General features: G+C 41.6%; 1 long non-coding RNA gene across 1 annotated transcript in view; it reads right to left on the bottom strand.

Moving 5' to 3' along the window:
- The window catches only part of LOC147577565 (uncharacterized), a 47074-nt gene extending 34771 nt beyond the window's left edge, over positions 1 to 12303 (bottom strand). Inside the window, exon 1 of the long non-coding RNA XR_015240406.1 lies at positions 11934 to 12303. This is a non-coding gene — a long non-coding RNA (uncharacterized LOC147577565). The remainder of the gene's footprint in view (positions 1 to 11933) is intronic.
- Positions 12304 to 15465: the final 3162 nt, after the last annotated feature.

The raw sequence follows: 15465 nt of genomic DNA, 5'->3' as shown, positions 1-15465 counted from the left end.
TGAGTCGCTGTGCACGGGATCTAGACGGCGAGTGACTAATTCCTTCTGTCAGTTCAAAGCTAAATGCTGGAAGCAGCCTATTCTCCTAGATGTTTAACTAAATCTTCTTGGCTAGGCTTACTCGGCCAAAGTCACAAGCTGCCAAAGCACTGTTGCGTTTAGAAAGACAGTGGCTTCTCATTTGCGGGGATTCCGCGCTTTGAAGAGTATTTACAGGCTCATTCTTCATCCTGGAGGGCCTGACTCTGGAATCCAGCAGATGATGGATGATGGGTCCTCAGAGCATTTAAATCCCAGCCAAGTTTTCCAGCCACACGTCCGTTTTCATATCTGATCACGCTACTTTGTGTATCATTGTGTGTATTGGAATAGGAAGTTAAAAAAAGATAGACTAGGGGCACCTGGATGGCTCAGTCAGTGAGGCCTCCAACTCTTGATTTCAGCTCCGATCGTGATCTCACGGGTCATGAGATCGAGCCTTGGGCCGGGCTCTGCACTGGTGGCATGGAGCCTACTTCAGATTCTGTCTTTCCTTCTCTCTCTAGCCCTCCTCTCTTCACACACTTATTCTTTATAAATAAATAATAAATAAATAAATAAATAAATAAATAAACTTAAAAATAAAAGAGGTATTTTATGAAGTGTGCTGAGTGTGCTGAAATCTTACTAACTTTGATAATCCAGAACAAAGTAATAATAATCCAGAAATCTTACTAACTTTGATAACCAGAGCAAAGTAATAAAGCTAGAATTCTGGTGTTTGCCCCACCTTCTGTAACATTAGATACAACTTAGGAGCTCTACCTGGACGTAGGCTAGAGGATCTCTTCTGTTACCCTTGACCTTGGCGTCCATGCCTTATGCCAGATCTCTGGTCCTGAGCCATGTCTTTTGCCTTGTCCCGACTGAAGCTTAGGCGTTGTTCATTCAACAAACCTGGATCTGAGGGTTCAGACGTTGGCACGTTTTCAACCTCTTGGCCCTGTTTTCCCTGTTTGTAAAATGGTGAGTTTGGCATGCCTGTATAACGAAGAGCACAGAGGAATAGCTCCTTAAACTTTGGTTGTTCTTTAATCCTCCTTTCTAAGTGTACCCACGTTCTCTTCGTGGAGTTCTACTTAAAGTTGTCAGTGTCTACCGATTGTCAATTGTTCAAACAGAACTCCCCGTTCTGGCACTCTGGGGCATACACAAGCCTAATTTTCTCACTTTGTCTCCCCTTTGCCTTCGTCCTGCACCACAGGGTCACTCTCACTCATCTAAAATGAGTTGGCCCTCGAACCATGTACTTGTATCGAAGGACCCCATCCCTTCTGTATGGCAGGACTCTATCCCGCCATTTTGCTACCGAAAGTGTGCTCTTTTTCTAAGGACCAACTTCACTGTCACTTCTCCCAAGAAGCTAGGAGAACCTCACTCCAAATGCATTCTTCCAAATTCAGAGACTGAAATTCACCCCTCGCTTTTTTTTTTTTTTTTTTTTTTTTTATTTTTTTTTCACCCCTCGCTTTTTAAAATCAAAAGTCAAATAAGCCAAGCACACACCATGAACTTATTTCAATTCATGGCAGAGTCAACAAGTGGACTAGAAAACAGACACGCCTGAAAAAAAGAAACACCTTTCGTTTCATTTTAGCTTAACCTTTTGTCACTCTCAAAGAAGAGCCTGTGTTTGCATTAATTCTCCACGTAGATCGAGTTCTGAGATCCTTGAGGGGTCTGGTATGCATCCTGTTTGCAAACTGAGATTTCTTTAGGAATGAAGAATAAAAAGTGCTTACGCAGGCCTGAAACAGAACCCTTGCTTTGGGGCACTGTTATGGCTCCAATCTTTATAATCGGCATCTCTGAAATATTCCATTTTTCCAAAGTGCAAAGTCGGGTTTCATAGTTCCCTCATAACTTGTTTTCCTAGTGCACTCCAATCAGTTTGATGCCAGTGAATTTCTGTTGTGTTTATTACATTTTGTCTTCTCTCCACCCAGGCCTCCCACCCTCAAGTCCCACACTGTGACCAAGCCTTTGAGTAACCAAAAGCTTATTAGCAAATTTTCCAGCAAATAGAATTTTTTGGAATTTTTTCTGCCTTTGGTTGATGGGCTTACACTGAAATAAACCAGTCATGTTTGTGCTAAACTTCTACTGGAATTTCACTTCCAGTCACATTTAATGAATGAATGAGAGGCTGAAATATACCAACAAAATCAAGCCTTGAGTAAAAATAAAGAGAGGCAGAGAGACACTGAGTAAAACAGAAAGAATGTGAAAAGGAAAAGTTGGGAGAGAGAATGAATGTTCAGTCTGGACTCTGTAACAAAAACGTAAAAAATGCAATGTTCCCTACATTTAATAAGAACATGCGAATGTTCAAGAGAACTAATTTGATTTTATTTTCATGTAGATCTATTTCATAACTTAATTTATTTTAATTAAACCTTAATTTTATTTTCACACAGATCTATTTCATAACTATGCTATCAAAATATTGATAAATTGATTGATAATATAAATGTTAAAAGTCACAAAATAAACATGAGGTCACAATGAACTGACCTCTCTCCATGATCATGGAGAGAAGGGAGACACATGAAGTGAGCTGTGTGATCACTGCAACTTTCCTTCTGGAAGCACTTTCTAAGTCTCAAAGCAGGGAACGGGAGCCCAAGCAAAGTGTGGCAGTCCCACTGAGTGGATGAGGGAGGCATTAACATTTGGACATGACAGCAGGTGGATCTCCAAGGCAGAGTACTGATTATGAGGAAGCTCAGAGAAATAGCTCTAGAAAGCTGCATGGGACCCTTTGAGATCTTAGTAATGTGTGCACAGGGTAAAGTTAAACCTTGCATATAGTAAAACACAATAAGGCTGGGCAAAAAAAAAGCTACAAGGGAGAGGAGCACCTTGATGGCTCAGTTGGTTAAGCATCCAACTCTTGAGTTTGGCTCAGGTCACAATCTCACGGTAGTGAGATCGAGCCCTGCATGGAGCCTGCTTAAGAGTCTCTCTCTCTCCCCCTCTCCCTCTGCCTACCTCTCTCTCTCTCTCTCTCTCTCTCTCTCTCCCTCGAAACAAAACAAAAGCCACAACAGAGTCATAAGCTGAAAAAGTCCCAAACTATTTTGTCTGACTACTCAAACTGGAGAAAACTCGTCGAGTGCCTGAGGCATTCAATAGACACCCCAGATAAAGTCTTTACTGTAGAGCTACTCCATGCCTCCTCAAACAAGCTGAAAGATAAGCTCAAAATAATCCACAAGTCTCTACATTTCCTGCCAAAATATACTTCAATGCTCTTGAAATGACGGCAGCAAAATCCATACACTTATCACCATAACATGTGCCATGTCTATAATCATACAAAAAATACTGAACATGAAAAGAAGCAGGAAAGTAGTTCATAGTCAGAAGAAAAGTTTGTTAATAGAAATAAACTGAGAAATGACAGATGATAGAATTAGCAGACAAGTATATTAACGCAGCATATTGGAGCTCCTGGGTGGCTCAGCTGGTTAAGCATCCGACTTCAGCCCTGGTCATGATCTCAGAGTTTGTGAGTTCAAGCCCCATGTCAGGTTGTGCTAACAGCTCGGAGCCTGGAGCCTGCTTCGGATTCTGTGTCTCCCTCTCTCTCTGCCCCTCTCCTGCTCATGTTCTTTCTCTCAAAATTAAATAGAAATCATTTTTAAAACATTTTAAATTAAAAAAAAAAACGGCATAAAGATTCTCAAGGAATTAAATGAAAATAAGAACATAATGACAAAAAAAATTAAAGATTTTTAAAACATGATTAATGGAGTTGATAAACATAGTATCTGAGAGGACAATTCGCTGGATGCACTTTAGAGCAGATTAGAGACTGGACAGTAAAAGATTAATGAATGGAAAGCCATAGCAGTGGGAAATGCAAACTAAATACTGAGGGAAAGAAGATTGAAAAACAAATAAACAGAAGCTGTTACCTGTGGAACAATTTAACTGCCAGAAAAAGAGGAAATTAAAAAGATTAAAAGAAAAAAAGAAAGAAAGAATGGCCAAAATTCCCCCATAAAGCTGCAGTAATCAAGACAGGGTGGTATTTCTGGGGGCGCCTGGGTGGCTCAGTCAGTTGGGCATCTGACTTCGGCTCGGGTCATGATCTCGCGGTTCATGAGTTCGAGCCCCGCATCGGGATCTGTGCTGACAGCTTAGAGCCTGGACCCTGCTTCAGATTCTGTCTCCCTCTCTCTCTGCCCCTCCCCCGCTTGTGCTCTGTCTCTCTCTGTCTCTCAAAAATGAATAAACGTTAAAAAAAATGTTTTAAAAAAAAGACGGGGTGGTATTTCCAAATGTACAAACATATCACTCAAAGGAATACAATAAAAGTCTTAGGTATAGCTCCACGCATATCTGGTCATTTGATTTTCAATGTATGTGCTAAGGAAATACAATGGGGAAAGTTGTTGTTTCAACAAAGAGTGGTAGAATAACCAGATAGCTATGTAGCAAAAGAAAAAGAATGTCAACACTTACTTCATACCCTGGAGACAATTTTCTCAAAATGGATCATAAGCCTAAAATGTAAAATCGAAAGCTACAAACCTTCCAAAAGTAAACATAGGGAGAAACCGTTAAGAACTTGCTGAAGACAAGGATATTTTAAGATAGAAACAAATTGTTGTGTTCCAATACAATGGACTCGGCAACAGAAAGCAAATGAACTTACATGGTGACGCAACTGCATGGTTGAAGGTCAACAATATTCCCCTAAGCTTCAAAAGGTACCTACCCTAATGGTGGCTGATGCGTGACACATGGACACATGGCCTAGGCTGGTCCAAAAGTGTTTAGAGCTTGTGAGACACAGAAACAGTTGGTACAGAATCCTTTCTGATGCTGGCTGCACATCTATCATCCGGGGCACCAGTAGAGGTTCCTACAGTGGCTTCCAGAAATCAGATATGGAAGTGGGGGTTGGGCAAGCTGAGACATCAAGTCGTGTAGTGATGGAAAGGATCTATGGCATTAGCCTTGTTTGTGCAGCCATGGCCATCTCCCAGCCTTCTTTGCTCATGACAATTGCCTGAGCCTTGTTCTAAGTCTTTCTGGCAATTCTGTGAGTTGCTCAGCGTCCATTCAATACTCTTCACTTCTTGCAATGGTCTCTGTTACCAGTTACTGAGAACTCTGGTTTACACAAATTGTGTCAAATACCATGCATATCCCGGTGATGTGACATTTTATATCTCTAGTTTTGAGTCCATCTGCAGACACATAAACACCCTGGAAATCTCCCTTGGATACAAACTAAACATCTATAAAACAGAAACAGAATTCTTGATCTCCTCCTCCCCCGTGAAGTGGTAATTGGCCAACCAATGTACAGTATTTTCTTTCTACAATACATAATTTAGCAGCAACCAGACATCTCCACCTTTCTTTTAATTACCGTAACTATCAAACTATATGCTGTTACACAACCCAGTGCATCCCTTTTCACTTGTATCCCATCCGAATTCACCAGAGGTAAAAGTACCAACAATTGGAAAGCTACGCAAGCCAGAGGTCATCACCCCTTCACTGATCACAAACAATAGGAACTCTGTTGCCATCTGGCCATTGTGAGACCCAATTCTTGACTCTCAGTTTGAGAGGCAGCTTCCCAGAACCACTTCAAGAACCTACAAATGCTGGCATCGGGTTGGATTCCCCAGAAGCAAATACTGAGATGAGGATATTTGAGAGAACGATGTAAGTCAAATGTTTCTAGCATGTAAGTAAAGGAGTAAGGATGCAGGGCCAGAAATGGAAAGAGGGCAAAAAGAGTGGGATAGTAACAAAGCCCCACAGAGTGTAACTTCAGTTTAGGCACCCTGCACCCCTGGTAGGTCTCACCCCACAGTTGTCCTCCTTGGGGGACAGAGTGTCTATATTCCATTGTGCACCAGCCATTGGCTAAGAGCTGGTTCTAAGGAAAACAAACTTCTCAGGCACTTCCCCTCTCTGTGCTTGCAGGCAAGGCGGGTTCCAGCAGCCTGACACAAAACCCACAAGTGTTTGTTTTGTGCCTCTCCCACTAGACTGCGGGTCACGGGAGGTCAAAAGCCAGGTCATCCTGTACAGCGCTGCATCCAGTGCTTAGCATGGTGGAAAACAGCAACAATGCCTCTGCCTCCGGCCTGGCACTGTTCTGAGCCCCAAGAGTCGGGGTGTGAAATTGGCAGGACACTCCTTAGGAAGCAGCATTCTGAGGAAAACCATGGGAAGTAATTTCAACCGGGATTAACAAGTGCATCTGGGATGTGACAAGGAGCGAGAGCGGAGGTTTAAGACCAAGTTCAGACATCTGGAGCAGCCAACATACTAGCAGGACTGAAGCAGACAGAATGGAGAGATCCTTCAGGCATTACCGCATCTAAAATGGAAGCCAAAAATATTTGTAATGCCAGGCTCATGGCTGTTGGCATCAGTGAGCCTGGAGGACTAAGGAAGCCAAGGAAGACCAGGTGAATTTGACTGTTTGATAATAACACTCAGAAAAGACAAGACGCTCTCCAAGGAACTGGGAAATCACGCGGAAGAATGAGCCGTTTCGTCCTGAATCAGTTAGTAAATCAATGAAAAAAATCCAGATACGTAGGTATCATTTTATGGGAGGAAATGAGGAGAGATTACGCACTGAAGTAATTCAGACATCTTTGAGCCCTACCAAGTTCAAGGCCAAACTGGCCGGTCCAATAGAAATATCATGCATGCCACAAAGGAATTTTTATTTTTTTCGTAGGTAGTCACATTAACAAGAAAGTATAAAGCCACGGGTAACATTATTATTATTATTTTTTTCAATGTTTATTTATTTTTGGGACAGAGAGAGACAGAGCATGAACAGGGGAGGGGCAGAGAGAGAGGGAGACACAGAATCGGAAACAGGCTCCAGGCTCTGAGCCATCAGCCCAGAGCACGACACGGGGCTCGAACTCACGGACCGCGAGATCGTGACCTGGCTGAAGTCGTACGCTTAACCGACTGCGCCACCCAGGCGCCCCACGGGTAACATTATTATTAATAAAATACTTTACTTAACCCAATATATCCCCCCAAAGTTACCATCTTCACAAACAGGCAACATAAAACTATCAATGATATATTTTCTATTCAGTTTCTATTTAAAGAAGTTAAAATGAAATCAAATTGAAAATTCAGTTCTTTTTCTCACTAGCCACATTTCAAGTGTTCGATCACATGTGGCTAACGGCTGCTATATTGGACAAAGTAGTGCTAGCATTAAATATAATGATGATGTGAGACTTTCTGAAAAACACTGACTTTAACGACTATCTGTATCTAATGCTTACATCACTGAAATTCTTACTCATCTTTCAGAAGGGCAGATTTTTTTTTAAATGCATTTATTGAAAGCTTTCTAACGGCAGATTATCAATGAGGCTACTGAGAAAGCCAAAGCAATCACCACTGACTGAAGAGCATTCTAAGGTAAGCTGCTTTTGTTTAGAATTTGGAGCTCTCTGACATGATCCATGACTTCAACTTGACCTTGCCGCTCTGTTTCTAGATGTGTTGCCGTATGTTAATGAAGTTCTCACCGTGGCATAAATAGATGATCAACTCATGGGAAGGATGTAGAGGGTTTTAAATAGTTCCGATATAAGTACCACTGAAAATTTGGTGTAAAGGTGGTGAACATTTTTGGCATAAACTTCTCAGACTCCAAAGGAATCCTATTGGTATTATCCTACCCGAAATAAGACACAAAAATACAGGAAATGTAAATTCTGAAAATAAGGCCAAATATTAAAAGTTTCTTGTGATAACTTATTATGATTCCTTCTCCCACTCCGGGGGGCGGGAGTGGTGCAAGGGAGAGAGAATCATGCAAAGTCAACTGATTGCATACTGGAACACAGCTAGACTTGAACATTTCTTGTAGTTGGGAATTTATTCTTATATTATAGAATCAAGGACACCTCCTATCCATGAAAACTGATCTGGAAATATAATCATGAATGCAGTGCAATTTTGTGGGCATTTCTCGGGGAATACATTTTTTTTATTTTGGTAGATAGCTCAAAATGGCTTCAGGTCCAGCAACTTCCATTTCGAACCTCTCTTGAAATAATCCCCAACATGAACATATAGTCTCACAATTTTGTTGCCAACCGTAGTCTGCATTAATTAGTTCAAGGGATTTCTCCCAAGTATCACACACGTTTCTGCACTCTCAATAAATGATAACCTAAAAGGAAGGTAGACATCACTAAGGGAGTTATGGGAAAAATTCTTACCAAGAATTACCAGGTTTTCATCACCAATATGCCCCTCCATATTCTATATCAGAAGCTCTCTTGATTGCCATTTACGGGACAATATCTCAACATTCACTTCAATTGTACCCTCCCTCATAGACTGAAAAAGAGCTTACAAGACAAATAAGGATCTATCTTGGATTCCGTTCAATCTCTACCTACCTTCTTGTCTCACCTGTACTATAAAAAAACATAGACTGTGTTGGGGCACCAGGGTGCCTCAGTCGGTTAAGTCGACTTCAGCTCAGGTCATGATCTCACAGCTCGCGAGTTCAAGCCCCGCATCGGATTCTGTGCTGGCAGCTCAGAGCCTGGAGCCTGATTTGAATTCTGTGACTCCCTCTCTCTCTCTCTGCCCCTCCCCTGCTCATGTGCTCTCTCTCTCTCTCAAAAATAAATAAACAGTAAAAAAAATAAAATTATAAGGTAGACTGTGCTAGACAAAGGAGATAGTGGAAAGTAGTTTTAGCTCGCTTTAACCATATTCCACAAGAGATGGGTTGGGAAAGTATTAGAATATCAATCTACTTTTCCTCAAGACCATTAACCAATCGTCATCAGAGCTGTCTACTCTTTGCTAGTGATACATACATAAAATGCATTAAATACATATTTATATGTATTTATGTATACATATGTATTTATATGTATACATACGTGCATGTGGGTATACATCATATATCATCATACATATATGTGTGTACACAAAAACACACATGGCCACACTCGCTTAACTCTCTCCAGAACAATCAAATGAAAAAGCAACTGGGGAAGTGAAATTTCCAGGACTTTCTGCATCAACTAGTATGCAGAATTGTAGCTCTACAAAAGGCCACTTGTTTGTAATTTACAAATGGTAGCTGAGTCCATAGCTGAGAGCTTGCATTCAGATCCAAGCAGTCTGGATCACATCCGTGACCACAAGAGCAACATAAATATTCATTTTTGGAATGTAAGAGGTTCTCTAGTCCAACTCACAAATCAATGTTTAATGTGTTCAATATCATCCCTGACAGTGTATTAATAATTCTTCTAGCAGTAGGACAGGGAAACATTTCTGAAGCAGAAGGAATATGCCAGAGCTTCTCCCCCTCTCCCCGCCCTGGGGTGACAAGTTAAAAATAATTTAAATTTATTCCTTAGGCAGTTCTGCTCTCTGATTTCCAAATTTTGAAGATTTACCCCTTCCCATCTGCTGTTCCATAATCTTTTTTTTTTTTTTAATTTATTTGAAGAAAGGAGGGGCACCTGGGTGGCTCAGTCAGTTAAGTATCTGACTCTTGATTTCAGCTGAGGTCATGATCTCACAGTTGTAGGATCAAGCCCGGGTCAGGCTCTGCACTGACAGTGTGGAGCCTGCTTGAGAATCTCTCTTGCTCTCTCTCTCTCTGCCCCCTCCTTGCTTGCACTCTCTCTCTCTCTAAATATATAAGTAAATTTTTTTAAAAAAGGAAAAAAAATAATCCATAAAAAGTAAAATTTGCATAAAATTTGCAAAAAAATGAACTATCATTCATTATATATTTTCTAAGACATTTCTGTAACTTGGGGGGAAGAAAAGAAAACTGGAAAGTGCTGGAGTGAGTTATAACATTCACTGTGCATATTTATTCAGCCCGTCTATATACCATGTCTAATACAACAACAGGACCACATTTCTCTCAGAAAATGCTAAGTAGGCTTTCAAAAGTACTTTTCACACGTCACGAGTGATGTTCCGTCTCCTTTTTACCCTACGAAGGAATTCGGGCTTTCTCAAGGTGGAGCTCATCTTTGTTTGCAGAGAAAGAACAATTGTTGTTGTCTAAAAGAATTTGCCAGAAATGAAAGAAAACAGAAACATCACCAAAATTGTGGTTTCGAATACAGACCAACTTAAAATGCTTCCAAGGTTTTCGGAGTCAACCATACAAGCATGCAAGCAGTTCTATCAACAAAAGGGATGGGGTTAGGAATGTCACAGTGATCTCTAAGCAAAACTTTCAATAGGCCTAGGGTCCTGTTTCCCACTTTCCCATAAACATCCTTCGCGGTGATTCCATGGCAGCACCGGGATTGTCTGGCATACCAAACAAAGCCATAGTTGGCACAGGTACCTCCCTAGCTCTGGAATGAGATTAGAGACGGAAGAAATATCAACATCTACCAAGGCCAATGGAAGCAAATTTAAACTCTCTTCTGCCACCAAACAAACAACCCTAGCCACATCTTAAAAGCCGCCATCAGGATGCTGGTTCCGACCCCACAACCCTGAAGTGGCTTCCATATCTGCGTCCTGTAATTAGTGGCGGGTGTTCCCTCCAGACACTCAAGGGTTAGAGATTGGGTTTGAATGTTGTTCCGAAGTTTATCCAAATAAGGCTGGATTTTTCTTCTGTGGGTGTTCCTCCCTTCCTTGCCTTGCTTGTTTTCTTTCCCACCCCACCCCTACCTCTTCAGTTTTCTCCTCAATTATATCCTATATACTATTTCCTTCTTGACCAAGAATTTCCTATTGGGTCCCATAACTTAGTGCTTGCATTTGATTTTCCAAACGTTCGTTTTACTTTCTACAGACTAAAGACGAGATGAAACTTGTTGTCAAAGAGAGTGGCTAAACTGAAAAAGATCCATGTCCCTTTTAGCCGGAGGATGAATTGCTCATGCCCGTCCTCCCCGAGCTTCATTTTCATCTAAAAACAATTTTTTTTGAAACAAAAAACAATAAAGACTAGAATCAGCCCTGTCATTATATGGCCGGCTAGCATAAGAGACTCTTAAAAACTGAGAACAAACTGAGGGTGGATGGGGGGTGGGAGGGAGAGGAGGGTGGGTGATGGGTATTGAGGAGGGCATCTTTTGGGATGAGCACTGGGTGTTGTATGGAAACCAATTTGACAATAAATCTCATATATTAAAAAAAAAGAACACCGTGATTTCCAAATGTTTGAGGAATTACCCCCGCCCCTCTTGTGGGACTGTAATCAGGGGCCCGAGCCTCTCCTACTTAAGCAATGGAGATGTTCCTTAAGGTGGGCAATAATTCAGAGCACTCCGGAATTTGAATCTTGAGCGAAGGGACAAAGGGACTGGAAGTTGCTGTGGTTCATCCGTTTCCACTGCGTCTTCCTGACTAGATCCTTCGTGTTATGGCACACTTCTGGGGGCTCCCTGCACTCGCTTTCTCCCTGCCTAGTTCCTGTCAGTCAGAATCCCTCTCCGTTGCATGTAACCAACGAATCCCAACTAATATTCAATTAGGACCTGTCACTTCTGCTTAGATGGATAACACATATGCCAGATTCATTGGATTATAACCACACTCTGTGTGATCAGTACTGTTCTTAGGGCTGGAAAAAAATTACAGGAGAAAAGGGAGACACTGACTTGCTCTCAGAGGGTTTACCGCATGGGTAAGATTATTCCACAGGCAACATTACCGTTCCCAGGCACACAAAGACCTCAGCAGGCCTGTGTTCATTATCCAAGCAATGACTTTTCTTGTCACCCACTTAGTTTCCCAAGCCTAAACCTGTAATTCATCCTCGACTTCTCCCTCCTCCTCACCCCACACATCCAATTAGTCACAACTCATTCGGTGAGAAAATATTTATTAGCAAACCGTGTTGACTGTGCTGATGTTACATCTCCTACCTCTTTCCGTTGGCAAAGCCTCGCCTTTAATTCACCACCTCATGATGCGTTTCTCAGGTTCACTTAACTGCAGCAACCTACCAACTGGCTCCTCTGCCTTTTTCCTTCTGATCCATTCTCTTCTATCAAGACGGCGTCTTCTTCCTAAAGTGCAAGTCTTGCCATGTTGCTCTCCTGAGGCTGGCGAACGTCTTGGGAAAAGCTTCACCTGTCTCGGTCTGGTATTTACAGCCCTTCAAGGCACTTGAAAACTCTCTGGAAGCAAAGAGAGTTGTGACTAAACAATTGAAAAGGAAAGGTTATCAGGACGTGGCTCTAGCTTGTCTCTCCGGCCCCACCTCTTACTACTCTACGCTACAAGCTGCTTACAGATCCTCCAAGAACCATCATCTCATCTCCTGGCTTGGGCACCAGTTACTCCTCTACCTGGAATGCCCTTCCTGTTCCCTGTCCTCATGTCACCTAACTCCTAGTCTCCCACCCTCCGGGCCAAGGGGAGCTCCCCCACCTTCATTACCACATGCCATCACCCTGTGCACCCCTCCTACACATTATCTTTCTCTATACTGTAATACACACACTAGCACTCTATATTATATTTTTTCTCTTCCTTTGTATGCCTTTCTTTCTAGAAGGCGCATTCTGTTCTGAGTTTGTAAACCTTCCGATTCATCTTCGTTTTCCCTGTGCTCCGTAGAACATCTAACACGTGAAAGCATTCAATAAATGTTTTATTGACTGACTAAATACACATAAAATATTTTCAGAAATAATGCCTTTAGAACCTCTTTTATAAATCCAGGGAACAGAGAAGACCTAGAGAGAATACATGTTAAAGCATTCTATTTATAAACACAGGAAACATCCTAACACCTAGCTGTTGTAGTTTCAGGACTCTCTAAAAATGCCAACCCTGGATTATAACAACTGTATTACTGCAGCAAACAAATAAACTTTCTAGATTTATGTGAAGCTCCCATCGACTCAGGGCTCCGTAAACTCTCATGAAAAGATTTTTAAAAACTATGGATTTTCAGAAAATTTTACATTTTGTGGGTAACACCTTACATATTGATGCATCAAGCAGACTTGGAAGTAAAAGTCAATCCAACAGAACTGGTTTTATGGAAGAAAAAGGATGAATTAAGCCAATCTGTCACAGCCAAAGAAGAAAGATGACACATTTTTGGACAATATTCTCTGGTTAAATGAATTAAGTCAAAAATAATGGAAAGCTGTACAAGAAACAAGAGTATAATTGGGCTATTATGGAAGGGAATAGGATGGAGTCAAATGGGATAAAATTACAAAATAACATAAACATGGTTTCAGAGGCATTTGTAATAATGACAAAAAAATGGCAATATGCATATGGTAAAAAGTGGGTGTGCTGGTCACAAAAGATACTTGAGGTAGTCCTTTAAGAACTCATCATTCTGGGGCGTCTGGGTGGCTCAGTCAACTGAGCATCCCACTTCGGCTCAGGTCAAGGTTTCATAGTTCGTGAGTTCGAGCCCCGCGTCGGGCTCTGTGCTGACAGCCTAGAGCCTGGAGCCTCCTTTGGATTCTGTGTCTCCCTCTTTCTCTGCCCCTCCTCTGCTCATTCTCTCTCTCTCTCTCTCTCTCTCTCTGTCTAAAATAAATAATAAAATATTAAAAAATAAAAAAAAGAACTTGTCATCCTTCTTCTACTATGAACAGGTCTCAGTCATCAGCCCTTGGCTGACTCTTCTACAGGATGACTCTCTCTTCCTATCATTGCTGTCTTGGGCCATTGATTACAACTGAGCATTAATCCCAGATCTGTAGCTCCTGTTCTCACTTCTAATTCAGTTCTGGTAGACAACCATTCTTCATACACAACTGTCCAATGGGCTTGCCCTTATTGCAAACAAAATGTATTCTGTCACCTTCTGCCTAATGTCCGTGCCTCTGTCCACCGTCTATTTCTGCAGATACTACCAATCCTCCAAAATCATACTTTTCTCAGCCCTTTTGTTATCCTTTACACCAGATCTGTTTCTCTGTTTCTCTTTCTTTCTCCCTGTCTCTGTCTCTGTCTGCCATCACTGAATGCTCCAGGAAATCAAAATCAGCGTAGTTGTAGTTGTAAAATATCCCTCACGTGCCAAGTTTTTCTGACACCAGCTAATTTGATGGAATATCATCTTATCTACATACTGTCAGCATCACTGCCAATGTCACCTCCCTGAACCATTGCCTACTGCTTCTGTCGTGCCACGTCCACTCCTCATCTTCCTCAAAGACATTCTACGGATTCCCAGACTGCTTTCTCACTCTAGATTCATCATACCTATGCAAATTCATCTTGTGTAACGTTAGAATTTAAACTCTCTCTTTCAGCCAAGCCAGTTTTACTGTGTAACAAACATCTCCCTTCCTACCTTTGGTCAAAGTCCCCTGCTCCATATGCCTTCGAGGCTCTCTCAACTTATCCCAAATTCTACCTGTCTCCTAAAAGCTTGTTCTACTCTCACATTTATGCAATTTTTCACTATTCCACCACTGAATCACTTCTGATAATATAACAGTGCTTCCAGTGAAACACGCAGACTAACTTGGATTCTTTTTGCACACAAAAGCTCTGGATAACTATATTCGTCAAGATAGGCTAGTATATGCTGTGCTAACAAACAATCCCCGAATTTCAGTGACTTAACAAAAGTTCATTTCTCATTTATACTCTATGTCCCATGTGAGTCATCAGATAGCTCTACTGAGCAATCACTCAGGTTTCCCAGCAAATAGAGCCTCTAATATTTGGTACTGCGTTATCCTCAGTTGCCATGGCAGGCGAAGAAAGAAACTAGAGAATGATGCAGGGGATTTTTTCTTTCCCTCTGATCAGAAGTGACATAATTCATTTCAGCTCACATGGTCTCACCGAGCTGCGAGTGGGCCAAGAACTGCAGAGGAGCAACAGAATACTTAGTGAGCTTTGCTATTTCCATCACAAGAAATTGTATTAATAATTTCAGCTTAGTTGTGTAAAAAAAAAAAGTGTCTTGGGGCACCTGGGTGGCTCAGTCAGCTAAGTGTCCCACTCTTGATTTTGGCTCAGGTCGTGATCTCATGGTTTATGAGATCAAGCCCCGGGTCAGGCTCTGTGCTGACAGTGTGGAGCCTGCTTGGGATTCTCTCTCTCTCTCCCTGCCTCTCCTCTACACACACACACTCTCTCTCTCTCTCTCTCTCTCAAAATAAATAAATAAATAAATAAATATTAAAAAAATAAAGGAAGCTCTCAACTCAAGTATTGCGGTGTTTCACTTTGGAACATTACTGTCTGCAGGAAAAAAAAAAAAAATTGAAGACTATGACGACAAATCCCCCTATGTCTCCTGCTGTGGGAGACCAAATGGAAAGCAGCATGGATATAATCTTAGAATCTTAAACCCGAAAGCCCAGGCACATTAGCAGCTCCCTACTCAGCATGGACAAAGGACTAGCATTTACTGATGTTGAGCTTAGCTGACCAATAAAGATGGTCTGGAACATATCTGATGTGATA

This window comes from Puma concolor, chromosome C2 (genome assembly GCF_028749965.1).
Source record: "Puma concolor isolate L17-30 chromosome C2, mPumCon1.1.hap2, whole genome shotgun sequence".
Lineage (NCBI taxonomy): Eukaryota > Metazoa > Chordata > Mammalia > Carnivora > Felidae > Puma > Puma concolor.
This window is presented reverse-complemented; position numbering and strand designations above follow the sequence as displayed.